The following is a 15,763-nucleotide window of genomic DNA, read 5'->3' as shown; positions in this document are numbered from 1 at the left end:
TATTGTAATTGATTTCTAATTTTATGCCATTGTGATCTGAGAAGATACTTGATATGATTTCTATATTCTTGAATTTGAAGAGACTTTTCCTGTGTCCTAATATGTGGTCTGTCTTTGAAAATATCCTTATGTGCACTCAAGAAGAATGCATATTTCGTTGCTTTCAGGTGAAATGTTCTGACGATGTCAATTAGTTCCATCTGATCTAGTGAGTCATTTAGAATTGCTGTTTCTTTGTTGATTTATTTCTCTAGAAGATTTATCCAGTGATGTCACTGGGGTATTAAAGTCCCCTACTATGATTATATTGTTGTTAATCTCTCCCTTGATAGCTTCCAGAACAGTGGTTCTCAACTTTGGCTGCACATTAGAACACCTGGGAATCTTTTTAAAATCCTGATTTCTGGGCCTCATTCCAGAGAACCACTGTTCCAGAAGTTTTTTTTTTTTTTTAAATGTACTTGGTGCTCCTGTATTGGGGGCATATATGTTTACCAGAGTTATATCCTCTTGTTGTATCAATCCTTTTAGTATTATGAGTTGGCCTTCCTTATCTCTTGTTATGGTCTTCACTTTGAGGTCTATTTTTTCAGATATAAGTATTGCTACCCCAGCTTTTTTTCATTTCTGTTTGCCTGAAATTTTTTTTCCATCCCTCAGTCTGTGTGAGTCCTTTGTTCTGAGGTGAGTCTCTTGTAGACAGCATATATATGGGTCATGTTTTCTTATCCATTCAGCCACCTCATTTCTTTTGATTGGAGCTTTTAATCCATTTACGTTAAAGTTATTATTATTTTTTATATTTTTTTTTATTGGTTATGGTATTACATATGTGTCCTAATTCTCTCATTGCCCCTCCACCCCTGCACTCATGCCCTCACCACCCTGGTGTCTGTGTCCATTGGTTAGGCTTACATTTAAAGTTATTATTGATAGGTACTTGTTTGTGGCCATTTTTATTCTAAATGCCTGTGTTCCTTCTTCCCATTCTATTTCTTCTTTTTACAAAAGTCCCTTTAGCATTTTGTGCATTGCTGGTTTGGTGGTAATAAACTCTCTTAACCTTTTTTTTTGTCTGCGAAGCTCCTGATTTCACCTTCAATTTTGATTGATAGCCTTGTTGGATAGAGTATTCTTGGATTCAGTCCCTTGCTTTGCATCACTTTGTATACTTCATTCAATTCCCTTCTGGCCTGATGTGTTTCTGTTGAGAAATCATTTGATAGTGTAATGTGAGGTTCTTTATAGATAACTTTTTGTCTGTCTCTTGCAGCCCTTCAGATTATTTCTTTGTCATTAACGTTTGTCATTGTAATTACAATGTGTCTTGTGTGGGTCATTTTAGGTTCATCTTGTTTGGGACTCTCAGTGCTTGTGTGAATTTTTTCTTCCCTAAGTCAGGGAAGCTTTCTGTCATTATTTCTTCAAATAGATTTTCTATTCCTTGCTCCTTTTCTTGACTTTCTGGCACCCCTATTATGCAGATGTTGCTTCATTTCATGTTGTCCCAAAACTCCCTTAAACTCTTTTACTGATTTTTATTTTACTTTTCCAATTGCTGTTCAGATTGGATGTGTTTTACTACCCTGTCTTCTAACTCATTAATTCGGTCCTCCACTTCTTCTTGTGTAGTTGAAACCTTCCATTGTGTCTTTTTATTGTAGCTATATCATTCTTCATTTCCTCTTGACACTTACATATGTTGATTTTCTCATCCAGCTGGTTTAGGAACTTTATGACCCTTACTCTGAATTTTTTCTCTGACATATTTCTTGCCTCCATTTCATTTAGTTCTTTTTCTGGCGATTCCTTTTTTCCTTTCCTTTGGGGGTTGTTTCTTTGTCTCCCCATTTTTGCTTTCTCTTTCTGGCCCTGGGCACCCTGCTTGGGGTTTGAGAGGTTGAAGACTCTATCAGGCCAGTGGTCTGGAAATCGTTAGCCCAGAAGCTGGGTCTGCCTTGAGTTTCATGCCTTTATTGTCTCTTCTCTGAGTTGTATCCTCTTCTCCCATGGATCTGGTCCCTTCATTGTCTGTTTCATATGCTCAGGGTGGTGGGAGTGTGTGTACAGTTCCTCTGGTGTGTGACCCCCTGTGAGGACCCTGATCCTTCTAGTATGCAATTTGTTCTGTGGCCCCAGCACCTGTGGCAGGGTGGCAACCAAGGTCCCTTTGGCAGTGCACTTGCAGCATGGTACTGTGGACCCTGGCTGGGCACACCAGATTGCTCCAGGTTACCCTAGCAGCACTCTCCTATGACCTAGAGTGGGGTACGTGCTGGGTTGTTCTGGGTAGTCCTGGTTGGATTGTCCCAGGGCCCGGGATGGAGAGGGTGCGGTTTGCTCTGGGTCATAAAGTCAGAGCTCTGTTGTGGCCTGGAGTGGGGCATGCTGGGTTACTCCAGGTCACCCAAGCAGCCAATCCTTGGGCCCAGGGTGGAGAGGGCATGGGTAGCTCTAGGTCACACAGCCCTCACTTTCCTGTGGCCTGGAGTGAAGTGCATGCTGGATTGCTTTGGGTTGTCCCTCCCCACCCCCTGTGGCCCAGGGTAGAGCAGGCATGGGTTGCTCTGGGTCGCACAGTCTGCACTCTCCTGAGGCCTGGAGTGGGGTGCACACTGGGTTGCTCTGGGTCACCCCAGCAGCAGGTTCAGGGGCTCAAGGTGGAGCAGGCACTGGGTGCCTCTGGGTCAGACTGGCAGCACAGTTCTGTGGCCCAGGTTGGGGGCAGGGCACAGGGGTCTCTCTGGCTTTCACTAACTGCGGGGTCCTGGAGCCAGATCCTGAGAAGCTGGGTCCAGCAGGCTGGTGAGGAGGCTGGTGTGGTAGGTCACTCTGGTGAGCACTCACTGCAGATGCCTGGCAGCCTTCCTGGAGGTACTGTGCCACTCACTTCCAGGGCACAGTTGTGGTTCCACATGGGCTATGGCTGGTAAGTGACATTCTCTAGGTGTCCTCTGCCCTTCCTTATTGAAAATTGTCTCCTCAGCTGTGCATAACCTGTTAATTCTGGGTGGTTGTTCTCTAATTTAGTTGGTTATCTGGCCTGGCCCTAGGAGGAGGTGTGTGACCCTTTTGCCTATTCGGCTGCCATTTTCTTCCCCTTCCTATTGACATTTTTCTTTCCTTCTTCTTATTAAAGAAGACCCTTTAGTTGAGAACCATGTAGGTAAATGTGGGTACTCGCCACCTCCCACAACCACATCAAAATTATAATGAAAATACAGAACAATCACCATCCAGAAATGCCTGAAAGCTAGCTGAATGGAAGTCCTACAACTAGAGAAGTAAAGAAGAAAGCATGTTGAGACTGATAGGAGGGTCAGAGGCACCAACTGGCCCGAATTGGCACCTGTGTGGGCTGTTTTTTTTTTTTTGGCGGGGGGGGGGAGGAGATCTTCTCTGTGGAGTCTGCCTATGAGGAACAAGGGGTCCCAACCTCACACCAGACCCCAAGCCCAGGCTTCCAGAGCTTGGAAAAGAAAGCCTCATAACTATGGGCTCTAAAAATCAGCAGGGTTTGGGGCTCAGTGTCACAGAGGCTGCTGGAGACCCTTCTGTTCCTTTTAAAGGACTGGTGCATGAACTTACTCAGACTCACTTCCTCTGAGCTCCAGCACCCAGCACTGGGTGGTGGCTCTGGAACCCAGACACATATGAGGAGGAACTGGATTGTCTGGCATCAGGAAAGTAACTTGGGGGCAGCTTTCTCCCAGACAGAGGTGCTGGCAGGGATCATTGGGCTGGAACCTCCCAGTCTCAGGCCTGACTGGCAGCCATTTCTGTTTGCTCTGCCCTGGTGATTTCCTGAGACCCCACCCCATCCAATTTGCAGCCCCACCCAAACTATGTAGCAGCTTTTGCATACAAATATCCTGTCCTTGCTCAAGTTTCAGTCTTTGCTAAAATCTCTCAAACAAGCAGCAGTTGGGTCATGGTGCCCCAAACTTATCAATAAAAGGCTCAAGACCCAGCACTAGCACCATCCTGCTTTGCTTCACAGCTAGGCCTCAACTGGGCACTTCCAAACCCAATACAAATAGGAGAAATCTGCAGATTTCTCTGTATCTCCTGCTGGACACAACCCACACAACCGACACAACCCACAAAGAGGTGCACCTAGAGTGCCCAGCTCAGGTGACTAGGGGAGGCTAACCCACTCAGCCCTATAGGACATCTACTACACAAGGACACTCTACCAACTCAAGGAGACATAGCAACTCTACCCAATGCATAAAAACAAACACAAGGAAGCAGCCAAAATGTGGAGACAAAGAAGCATGTCACAAATGAAAGAAATGGAAGAAAGAAAACTACTGGATATAGAGTTCAAAACCACAGTTATAAGGTTACTCAAGAATCTTCTTAAGACTTCCAAGGGACTTAGTGAAACTTTCAAGAATCTTAGCAAGAATGCCAAAAAAATGTAAAAGGACCAGTCAGAAATTAAGCATACACTGACTGAAATAAGGAATAATATACAGAGATTCAACAGTAGAATAGAGGATTCTGAGAATCAAATCAATGACTTGAAATATGAGGAAGCAAAAAACATCCAATTAGAAGAGAAAAAGGAAAAAGAATCTAAAACTATGAAGATAGTGTAAGGAGCCTCTGGAACAACTTCAAGTATACCAACATTCCTATTATGGGGGTGCCAGAAGAAGAGAGAGAGCAAGATATTGAAAACCTATTTGAAGAAATAATGCATAGAAACAAATTGATTCTCTGTAAATGATTCTTCATTTTAGTTAGTGTATACTTCATTTCTGACCGGTCCTTTTTTGTTGTTGTTGATATTCTCACTAAGTTCCTTGAAGTTCTCAGTAGGTTCCTTGAGAATCCTTATAACCATTGTTTTGAATACTATATCTGGTAGTTTTCTTGCTTCCATTTTACTTAATTCTTTTTCTGGATATTTCTCCTGTTCTTTAATTTGTGACATGTTTCTTTGTCTACACATTTTGGCTGCTTCCTTTGTGTTTGTTTATGTGTTAGGCAGATCTGCTATGTCTCCTGGACTCAGTAGAGTGGCCTTGTGTGGTAGGTATCCTCTAGGTCCCAGTGGTGCAGCCTCCCCAGTCACCTGAGCTGGGCAATCCAGGTGCAGTCATGTGTGGGCTGTTTTATTGGAGTTGAGCCTTGATTTGTGGAATCAATGGGAGGGACTGACCCCCAAGACCAATTGGTTGCAAGGATAGGCTACGACTATAGCAGAAGTGCTGCTGTGCAGGAGCTGACCCTATGGAATAGGACTTGCTTCAGTTGGACTTTAGAGCTCACCGAGTCTGCCCCTTGAGTGTGTCACTTGTGGAGATGGTAGGGTTGTAATATGGGATGATCTGAAGCTGACCACTGGGTGCACTGGCTCAGGGATCTCCTGGGAGGTAGAAAGTAAGCCACTGCCCATACCCTCCTTGGGGCCATTTGGCATGACTTATAGAGTAATCTGAAGTCGGCTGCTGCTTGTGTTGGGTTTGGAAGTACTCAGGAGAGGCCAAGCTGCAAACCAAGGCAGGATGCTGCTAGTGCCAGGCCTATGCCACTTTTTGAGAGGGATGGGGCATACTGAGGCCAGCTGCTGCTTGTTTGAGAGATTTTAGAAATGTTTGAAGCATGAGGCAAGAGAGGCCAGTTGTATGGACTAGCTACTGGAAATGGCTTGATTGAGGCTGCAAGTAGAGAAGGACAGGGTCTCAGGGAATCACCAGGGTTGGACAAAAAGTGCGAGCCATGTTGATGGAGATTCAGATATGGCATCTGCCTGTCAGGTCTGTGGTGGGGAGAGCTCAGCAAGGAAACAATGGCATCTGCTAGACTTCTATCTAGGAGAAAGCTGCTCCTCCAGCTCTCACCCTGATTCCAATCAAGTTAGTTCCTCCTTGAATGCCCCTAGTTTCTTTAAGTTGCTTTCCCAACACTGGAGCTCAATGGGAGTGAATCTAAGAAAATTCTTGCACCTGCCCTTTAAGAGGAACTGCCTGGGACTCCAGCAGCCTTGGTGTCACTCAGCCACAATCTCTGCTGGTTTTTACAGTTGGAAGATATGGGGACTTCTGTTCCTGGCACTGGAACCCTGGACTGAGGAGCCTGGTTTGGGGCTAGAACCCCTCACTTCTCAGGGGAAACCTCCAAAATATCTTTCCCGATTTTAAACCACCATACGTGGCTATGGGACCAGCCAGTTCCTCGACTCCACCCCTTCTACTAGTTTCAATGTGGCTAGTTGTAGGACTTTCATTCAGCCAGATTTTAGGTGGTTCTGAATGATGGTTGTTCTGTAGTTTAGTTGTAATTTTGATGTGGTTGCAGGAGGTGAGTACCCCGTTTACCTACACCACCATCTTTTTGTGGTTGTTGTTAATCCTCACCTGAGGGTTTTTTTTGTTGTTGTTGCTTTTTCAGAGAGAGTGGAAGGGAGGGAGAGGGAGAAAAACGAGAGAGAGGAAAAACAGCAAAGTGAGAGAGGCACATCGACTGGATGCCTCTCATACAAGCCCTGACTGGGGGTGGGGCTGGAACCTGCAACCCAGGTATGTGCCCTTGATCAGGAATCAAACCGGGACCCTTCAGTGTGCAGGACAACATTCTAACAACTGAGCAACACCAGCCAGGGCCCTACACCACATCTTGACTGGAACCCCCCCAGTATAGTTTCTTGCCCTACAATTCTTCTGTGCTCTGCCTATCCATTCTTCCTTCTGAAGAACATCTTGATTGTTTCCAAGTGATAGTACTTATGAATAAAGCTACTATGAACATACATGGGAAGGTTTTTGTGTGAACATAAATTTTCAATTTGTATGGATAAATGCCTAGGAGTGCAATTGTTAGATTGCATGATAAAATACTATTCAGTTTTGTAAGAAACTGCCAAACTGTCTTTCAAAGTGGTTGTACCATTTTGCATTTTCATCAACAATGAATAAGAGTTCCTATTGCTCCACATCCTCATCAACATTTGATAATGTCAGTGTTAGATTTTGGCTATTGTAATAATTGCATATTCCTATCTCACTGTCAGTTCAGGTTCTTTTGCCAATTTTTGTTTTGTTTTGTTATCCTCACCCAAGGATATTTTTTCCATTTATTTTTAGAGTGGAAAGGAGGTAGGATTGGGGAAGGAGAGAGGGGGGAGAGAGAGAGAGAGAGAGAGAGAGAGAGAGAGAGAGAGATTGGTTGCCTCCCACATGTGTCCTGACTGGGAATCAAACCTGCAATCCAGTTATGTGCCCTTGACTGGGAATTGAATCCCTAACCCTTTGGTGTGTGGGCCAATGCTCTAACCATGAGCACCACTGGCCAGTGCTCTTTGCCAATTTTTAAAAATACTTAAAAAAACAACAACGCATGTTTTTATTGATTTTTAGAGAGAGAAGGAGGGAGAGGGATAAAGAGATAGAAACATCAATGAGAGAGGAACATCATTGATTGGCTACCTCCTGTACACCTCAAACTGGGGATCAAGCCCACAACCCAGGCATGTGACCAGTAATCAAACCAGTGACCTCTTGGTTGGTGGAATCAAAGCTCAACCACTGAGCCACACCAGCCAATTTTGTGTTTGTTTGCTAATCCTCACCTGAGGATATTTTTCCATTGATTTTTTAGGGAGAGTGGAAGAGAGAGGGAAAGACAGAGAGAAACATCCATGTGAGAGAAATGTATCTATTGGTTGCCTCTTGCACAAGCCCTGACCAGAGCCCAAGCAACTGAGGTATGTGCCCTGGACTGGAATTGAATCTGGTACCCTTTGGTCTGCAGGCCGACGCTCTATCCACTGAGCCAAACCAGTTAGGGCTCTTTTGCCAATATTTTAGTCAAGTTGCTTGTTTTTTTATTGTTGAAGTTATTTGTATATTTTGTATAATAGTTCTTTTTTTTTAAAAAAAATATATTTTATTGATTTTTCACAGAGAGAAAAGGAGAGGGATAGAGAGTTAGAAACATCGATGAAGGAGAAACATTGATCAGCTGCCTCCTGCACACCCCCTACTGGGATTGTGCCCGCAACCAAGGTACATGCCCTTGACCGGAATCGAACCTGGGACCCTTGAGTCCGCAGGCCGACGCTCTATCCACTGAACCAAACCAGTTAGGGCTGTATAATAGTTCTTGATCATGTATGTGTTTTGCAAATATTTTTTCCCCAGTCTGTGGTTTGTCTTATTTTCTTGATGATGTCTTTTGAAGAGCAAAAGTTTTTAAATTTAATAAAGTCTAGCTTTTCAATGATTTCTTTCATGGATTGTTTCTTTGGTGTTGGATCTAAAATGCCATTGCCATATCCAAAAGACATTTCATACAAATGAAAAGAAACAAAAAAAAAAGCTGGTTAACAATGGGATCAAAGAAGAAACAAAAAAAATATCTTGAGACATACGAAAATGAAAACACAAAAATCTATGGAACATAGCAAAAGCATTTATAAGAGAGAAATTTATAGCACTACAGGTTTACCTCAAGAAACAAGAAAAATTTCAAATAAACAATCTAACCTTACACCTTAAGGAACTAGAAAAATAACAGAGAAAGTTCAAAGTTAGTAGAAGAAAGGAAATCATAAAGATCAGAACAAAAATAAACAACATAGAGTCTAAAAGAAAATAAAAAAGATCAATGAAACCAAAAGCAGGTTCTTTGAAAAGATAAAACTTTAACCAGACTCATCAAGGAAAAAAAAGAAAGAGGACCCAAATAAATAAAACCAGAATGAAAGTGAAGAAGTGTCAACTTACAAAACAGAAATACAAAGAATTATAAGAAAATACTATAAAAACTTATATGCTAATAAATCAAACAATCTGGATGAAATGGATAAATTCCTAGAAACATGCAATCTTCCAAAACTGAATCAAGAAGAAACAGGAAATCTGAACAGAACAATTACAACCAATGATATTGAAGCAGTAAAAACAAAAAAATAAACAAACAAACCAACAAAAAACAGCATTCCTAACAAACAAAAGTGGCTTCACAGGTGAAGTGAAACATTCAAGAAATAATTAACACCTGTCCTTCTTAAACTATTCCAAAACCTTCTCAAGGAGGGAAGACTCCCAAGCTCATTTTACAAGGCCAGCATTATCTTGATTCCAAAACCAGGTAAAGGCATTACAAAGAAAAAATTTATAGGCCAATATTCCTGATAAACATATATGCAAAAATCTTTAACAAAATATTAGCAAACCAAATTCAGCAATACATTAAAAAGATCATTCATCATAATCAAGTGGGATTTATTCAGGGATGCAAGGTTGGTTCAATATCTGCAAGCCAATTAATGTGATACACCACATAATCAAAATAAAGGATAAAAAACATGATTATAGCAATAGATGCAAATACACATTTGACAAAACCCAGTACTCATTTATGGCAAAAAATCTCAGCAAAGTGGGAATAAAGGGAACATACCTCAACATAATAAAGGCCATATATGACAAACCCACAGTTAACATCATACTGAACAGGAAAAAGCTAAATTCATTTTCCTTAAGAGCAGGAACAAGATAGACATAGTATACCTTTTATTTCTTTTACTTGTTTTATTGCATTAAGTAGGACTTCCAGTAAAATGTTCAAAATAAGTAGTGAGACAGGACCTCCTTGCCTTGTTCCTATGAGGACAGCTTCTAGTTTCTCAGCGTTAAGTATGATATTGGCTGTACACTTTTTGTAGATGTTCTTTATCAAGCTGTGGAACTTCTCCTCTATTCCTAGTTTGTTAAGAGTTTTTTTTTATTTATTGCAAATGGGTATTGGCACACTTTTAATTAAAATCACTTAAGATTTTTTTCTAGTGCTTTTATAATTTTATTTTTAAATTTGTGTCTATATTTTAAAAGTAGAATCTGAAAAGATTTTCAATAATGTGAAGAGGAAGAAGAGACAAAGGAGAAGGAAAAAGGAGAGAAAGGTAAAGGAGTAGAGAAAGGAAGGCTATGGGGGGGAAGGAGAAAAGAAAACTTGAGAGGAAGGATGCCTATAGGGAAATGGCAGTTGATTAGAAAGCATGCCATACAAACTGAAGAGCACTAGGCTGGCATTTCACTGGGTTACCATGACAGCAGAATGTGGCACAAAGATTGGGGTTCTGAGGTTGAAGGTGTTTGACCCTCTGTGGTGGCAGGAAGAGCACTGGTTTGGGGATGATACCCTGGACCTTCCTTCCACTGCTGAGAACTGGAGCTGGGAAGAGCTCCTGCTGACCCTCTGATATACATGAACACATTTCAGGTGGTAATGACTGTTCTGTCTGTGTCCTGCCCCCAGAAAGCCATGCTGAGACAGACCCACACTAGACATGGGTGAAAGGGGCTGTGTGGGCCTGTTGGAGGGCAGGCTGAGCACCGCTGGACAAAAATCCTGGGAAAAATGGGTTCAGATTGTCAGTCATGGGGAATGGAGAGGAAGGCAGGACCCACCTGGAGTCCCCTCGTTCCTTCTAGCCTGGCCCTGCTTCATCTTCTAGGGCAGCCCCCAGAGCCTCTTTTTTTTCTACAGGGAGAGATGCTCTAGCAGTTGGAAGGAGCTTTCCATCCCACTCACTCCAAACTCTCTCCGCTTTTATGGCCACCACAAATGCAGTCACCTTCCCAGGTCCCCTGCCCCTCACCTAGCACCCCCTTTTCTCTTCCTTGGTTTCTTGATTTTTCTCCACATGGTACATTTCAGATTCTGACAGGCTCTATGTCCTTAATTATTTGATTTTGGTCCATCTCAACCAGAAGAAACCTCCACAGAGGTAGGCAGGGCTTTGTGTCTCTTTGTTGCTGTTCCATCCCCAGCACCTACACAGTGTCTTACTCTTAGTAGCTTTCAATAAATATTTGTTGACTAAATAAATAAATGAATGTGGGGTACTTCTGTTTCTAAATTAATTCAGTCAGCCTTATATGAATTTTATAAAAATTATATTTGTTTCTTTTACCAGATTGCACAATTTAATGCCTCATCTGAACTATGTTAATCCATTCAACAAGTATTTATTGAGCGGCTACTATGTGCTTTTAGGGCACTGTGCAAGACATATTTGATCCCGGTCTCATGAAATTTGCAGCTTTGCCATGAATACAGACAGCTAAATGGGAAATAAAAGTTAAATGGGACGCTTATTTTATTAGGACATTCACCCTTCCACAGGATTCACATAGCGCCTGGCACTCAGGTTTTATTGAGCCAAATAGTTTTTCATTGCAAGCAATGATTTTGATGTCATATTCCTACTGAGAGATTATAGAGAACTTAATTTCAGGCTTGTTTTCACAACTGTTCCCATTTCAACCTCAAAATTAAAATAGAAGTGAAAAATATTAGTCTAGTGACGTACTTAAACCAAGCTAATATAAATCTTAAATCAGCTTAACTGTTAATATGATTCGGAGCATCTGTTCTTTTTCAGAGGATCCCGTTATGGCTCAGCTGCTCAACAGCAAGTACTTGTTCTCAGCAAATGATGACAGCAGTGAAGTTCTATTTCTCTCTCTGAAATCAGGCCCAGTCCATCTATCCAAACTTTCTCCGCTTGTCTCCCTAGAATCTCCTCTTCTACAGATTTTCAAACCTTAAGTGTACTTCTCCCCATCTGCACCACTGTGACAATCGAGGCAAAGAGCACAGACTGTGCCTCCAGTGCATGCTCAGCTGTCTTCCCCTCTGGGTGGCCCTGCCCAGCCTCTGGCAGCACATCTGTGGTTGACAATGAGTCTCATTTCACATTTTGGCTCTGCCATAGGCATTGTCATGGAAACAGAACACACACCCAGAGGATTTTTGTTTTGTTTGGACAAGCTGCCAGGACAGCTGAGCATTTGTTTTTTTTATTTTATTTGTATTTAATTAAAAAAAATAATTCTTTATTGTTGAAAGTATTACATATGTCCCCATTTTTCCCCCATTGACCCCCTCCAGGCCACCCCAGCCTTCAGCACTCTATTGTCTGTGTCCATGACAAGGGGCCATTCAGCAACGAATATCAAAAAGAAAAGAAGAGAAAAGCTGTTTGTCTTTCTCTGTTCTTTCTGGCCTAGGATTCCTTCACAGGGCTTTCTGAACACCCTCCACTTCTGACAACCACACTGGCTGCCACCTGAGAGTTCACAGGCATCTTTGAGAGCGATGTCAGCATCTGTCTTGTGAGAAAATGTTCTCCCTCCAGTATGTCTGCCTTATTGAGCTTCGACCAGCTGCCTGGGTGTGGGACAGTAGAGATGGGGCGATGGTCCAAGATGCAACAATGTTGCTGGGTCACCAGCAGGAGGGTGGGTGTGGGGGTGGTCAAGCAGAGCATTCATCCCTGCTACCTGCTACCTGCTTCTGCAAGAGTCAGGTGTCATTGGGGAGAATTCCCGGATGGTGGTGCAGAATCCAGAGAGAGAAAAGAGGCAAAAGGTGCTGCCAGGAGACTGCTGCTCCTCCCAGAACACTCCCACTGTGCAGGCTCCTGTTCTCCTCTCACTCCCACCATCAGGGCTTCTGGAAGGTCTGCCTCTGAGCCTGTCTTTCCTGGAGTCATGTGTACTCACCTCGGAAGCCTTAGGGGCTCTCAGTGCTCAAGATGGGCGTTTCGAGCATCTCGCTTACCCAGGCGACTCATTTGGCTCCATGGTCATGGGATGCAGACAGAGGTGAACAAGAGCCATGTTCACCTTGTTCAGACAGAGGTCCACACACAGGGCTGCATGTAATTTCTTTTCAAACACACAGTGGTCTGACTTACTTTCTATTAGTGAAATGATGAACGCATCCTGGCCTGCCAGGAATTTTCCTGATGTTAAAACTGAAAATCGCCCATCTAGGGAAAACCCTGTCTCTGGCAAACCAGAATGTTGGGTGCTATCTCCAGAGAGGAAACTGGGGAGATTTCCATGTGTTCTCTGAGGGTGAGGCTTGTGTTTTACTGACCTGTGTGTCCCTGAGTGGAGCAGCCAGCCTCACACATAGCAACTAGGCGCTCAGTAATGATGTGAGAGGGTTTTCCCCTCTGGTGGTGCAGGTGGAGTGTGCGGACCGTGCACACTGTCTCAGCAGTTGCTCTGAAATGGAGAAGCTTCATGTAGTGCTCTGCCGAGCTAGAGGTCAGTCTGAGGCTGTTGGACAGAGATCTTTCCTACATAAAAGAATCTGAGCTGTACCTGAAGCTGTGGAGCAGAACCACCTGGGCCCGATCCAGCTGGGCACCCCAGGTAAGGAAGGAGCTGGTTAGAGCCCTGATTTCTGCATTTCTAATAGTGGGAGTCACTTCCTCTTGGGACTTGGAGGATGAAATAGTAATATGTACAAAACAGTCAGCATAGTGCCTGGCACATACATAGTAAGTTTTCAATCAACATTGCCTATTATTATTATTACTAGAGGCCCAGTGCACGAAATTCGTGTATGGGGAGAGGTGTCCCCTAAGCCCAGCCTGCGCCCTCTCATAATCCGGGACCCCTTGGGGGATGTCTGACTGCCAGTTTAGGCCTCATCCCGCAGGGATCCCTGTGGGATTGGGCCTAAACTGCCTCTTGCACCCGCCCCCCTCCCCCCCCTCCCCACCACCAGGGATATGCCTGTAACCAAGGCACATGCCCCTGACTGGAACCGAACCCGGGACCCCTCAGTCTGCAGGCCGATGCTCTATCCACTGAGCCAAACTGGTCAGGGCTGGGCTATTTTTAAATGGCTCCAGTATTTTTTAATGTTTTAGAAATTAAATTACATGAGTGGAAAATAAAGCCTTCTAAAGAGAAATAGGTGACACTTGAAAATTGCCCACTAATTGGATTAATATTTAAAAGATTCAGTAAATGAATCAATAAACTTCAAAGGAGAAAGAATTACTTCATCTCAGTTATGTGACAAGAAGGTAGAAATATTTCATAAAGAACAATCTTGATTGGCAAGAAGATGGATGATTACACAGAATGATCCCTTAGTATCTGAGTTTTATAGGCTTTCTCACCATTATGAAGATGTATGTGTCTCAGGGAAATAATTTGATATAGTTTAAAGGTTAATTAGTGAATTTTCTGAGTTTATAGAATTAGAGGCCAAATAAGAGAAATGGCTTGTTTTCTATCTCACCAACCTTAGCCTGTTTCAGGAGACATCTGTGTATGGTAGCATTCATTATTCATAAGTGTTCTTTAAAACAAGAAAAAAAAAATTGAACATTAGCTAGGATCTTTCAGGACTAAGGAACTATTTGGGCACAACTTATTTAGAGTAGTTTGTATAGTGTTTTAAAATGAGAGCACGATTGATTTATTTTAAATTTGATTTATTTTACTACAATTCTGCATCATCTCAAACATTCATTGTGGCTAAGGAAAATCAGTTCCTTTTCCAAAGTTTAAAAAAAAATCATATAAGGGTGTTGCCTGGCTCATATGTCACAAAAAAGGACACATATGCCATGAAGTCAATTATCTATTTATTCTGGGATTAGACCTAAGACTGGAGCAAGAACAGATTAAAATGATCTGACTTCATTAGCGTAATTAGGGAGTTCCAAATTAGATTTTTGCAGCTAAATTCTTCAGCCAAGCAGGGTGAGCAGCTGTTGCCAGGCGCCGGCCTCAGAGGTAGAGCTCCCACTGGTCTGGTGAGCCCTGGCCCTTCCAAAGCTGACCTCAGTGAGAGACTGTTAGGGAAACCCACGGGCCACATCCTGCAGGCCTGGCTTGCTTTGACTTAAAGAGCCACTTCACACATAGTTTCCAGGAGGGACTCCACTGGCCTTTCTGTTATAATTGGGACCACATACATCATTTGCAGGGCCCACTACAAAGTATAAATGCAGGGCTCCCTGTTCTAAAATATTAACAATTTCAAGTTGCAACAGCAGGACATTAGCCCAGGATGGAGCTGGCCCTGCTTTGCATCCTGAAACACTCCCATACTTACCATCTAAGCTATGCCTACGTTTGTCTCTCAGGTTCCACCATACCCTCTACTAGGGAAGCTGAGGTCTATAGGAAGTGTGTTTCCTACACAATGCATATGTGATCAGCTTATTTACTGGGTGAGCACCTTTTATCTCGACCTACATGCACACAGCATGTGACCCCTAAAAGTAGTATTCATGAGAGAAAATGAACTATCACCAACCAAAAATACCAAAAGGCATACTAGCCTAGGATTTGGATATCGTCAAGTGATGCTGAGATAGACAGGAAGACATAAATACTATTTATAGAGTCTGGAAGCCTAAAAGTGAAGAGCTATCATCTGATAATAATAATAATAATCCTCTATAATAAAGAGGCAATATGCAAATTGACCATCACACCCTCGCACAAAGATGGCCCCCCCAAGTGGTCACAAGATGGCCACCACAAGATGGCCAGCAGGGGAGGACAGTTGGGGGTGACCAGGTCAGCAGGGGAGGGCAGTTAGGGGCAACTGGGCTGGCAGGGGAGGGCAGTTGGGGATGACCGGGCCAGCAGGGGAGGGCAATTGGGGGCAATTGGGCAGGGGGGCAGTTAGGCTTCAATCAGGCTGGTAAGGGAGTGGTTAGGGGGTGATCAGGCTGGCAGGCAGAAGTGGTTAGGGGCAATCAGGCAGGTAGGCAGGTGAGTGGTTGGGAGCCAGCAGTCCCGGATTGTCCGACTGCTGGTCGGACATCCTCCGAGGGGTCCCAGATTGAAGAGGGTGCAGGCTGGGCTGAGGGACACCCCCCAAGTGTACGAATTTTGTTCACCGGGCCTCTAGTAATAGTAATAATAATAATAATAAAAATCCTTGAATATTAGCAAACGTATAGACCAAATTGTATGACAGA

This window comes from Myotis daubentonii, chromosome 2 (genome assembly GCF_963259705.1).
Source record: "Myotis daubentonii chromosome 2, mMyoDau2.1, whole genome shotgun sequence".
Taxonomy (NCBI): Eukaryota; Metazoa; Chordata; class Mammalia; order Chiroptera; family Vespertilionidae; genus Myotis; species Myotis daubentonii.
The sequence above is the reverse complement of the archived record's forward strand: the minus strand, read 5'-3'. Positions refer to the sequence as shown.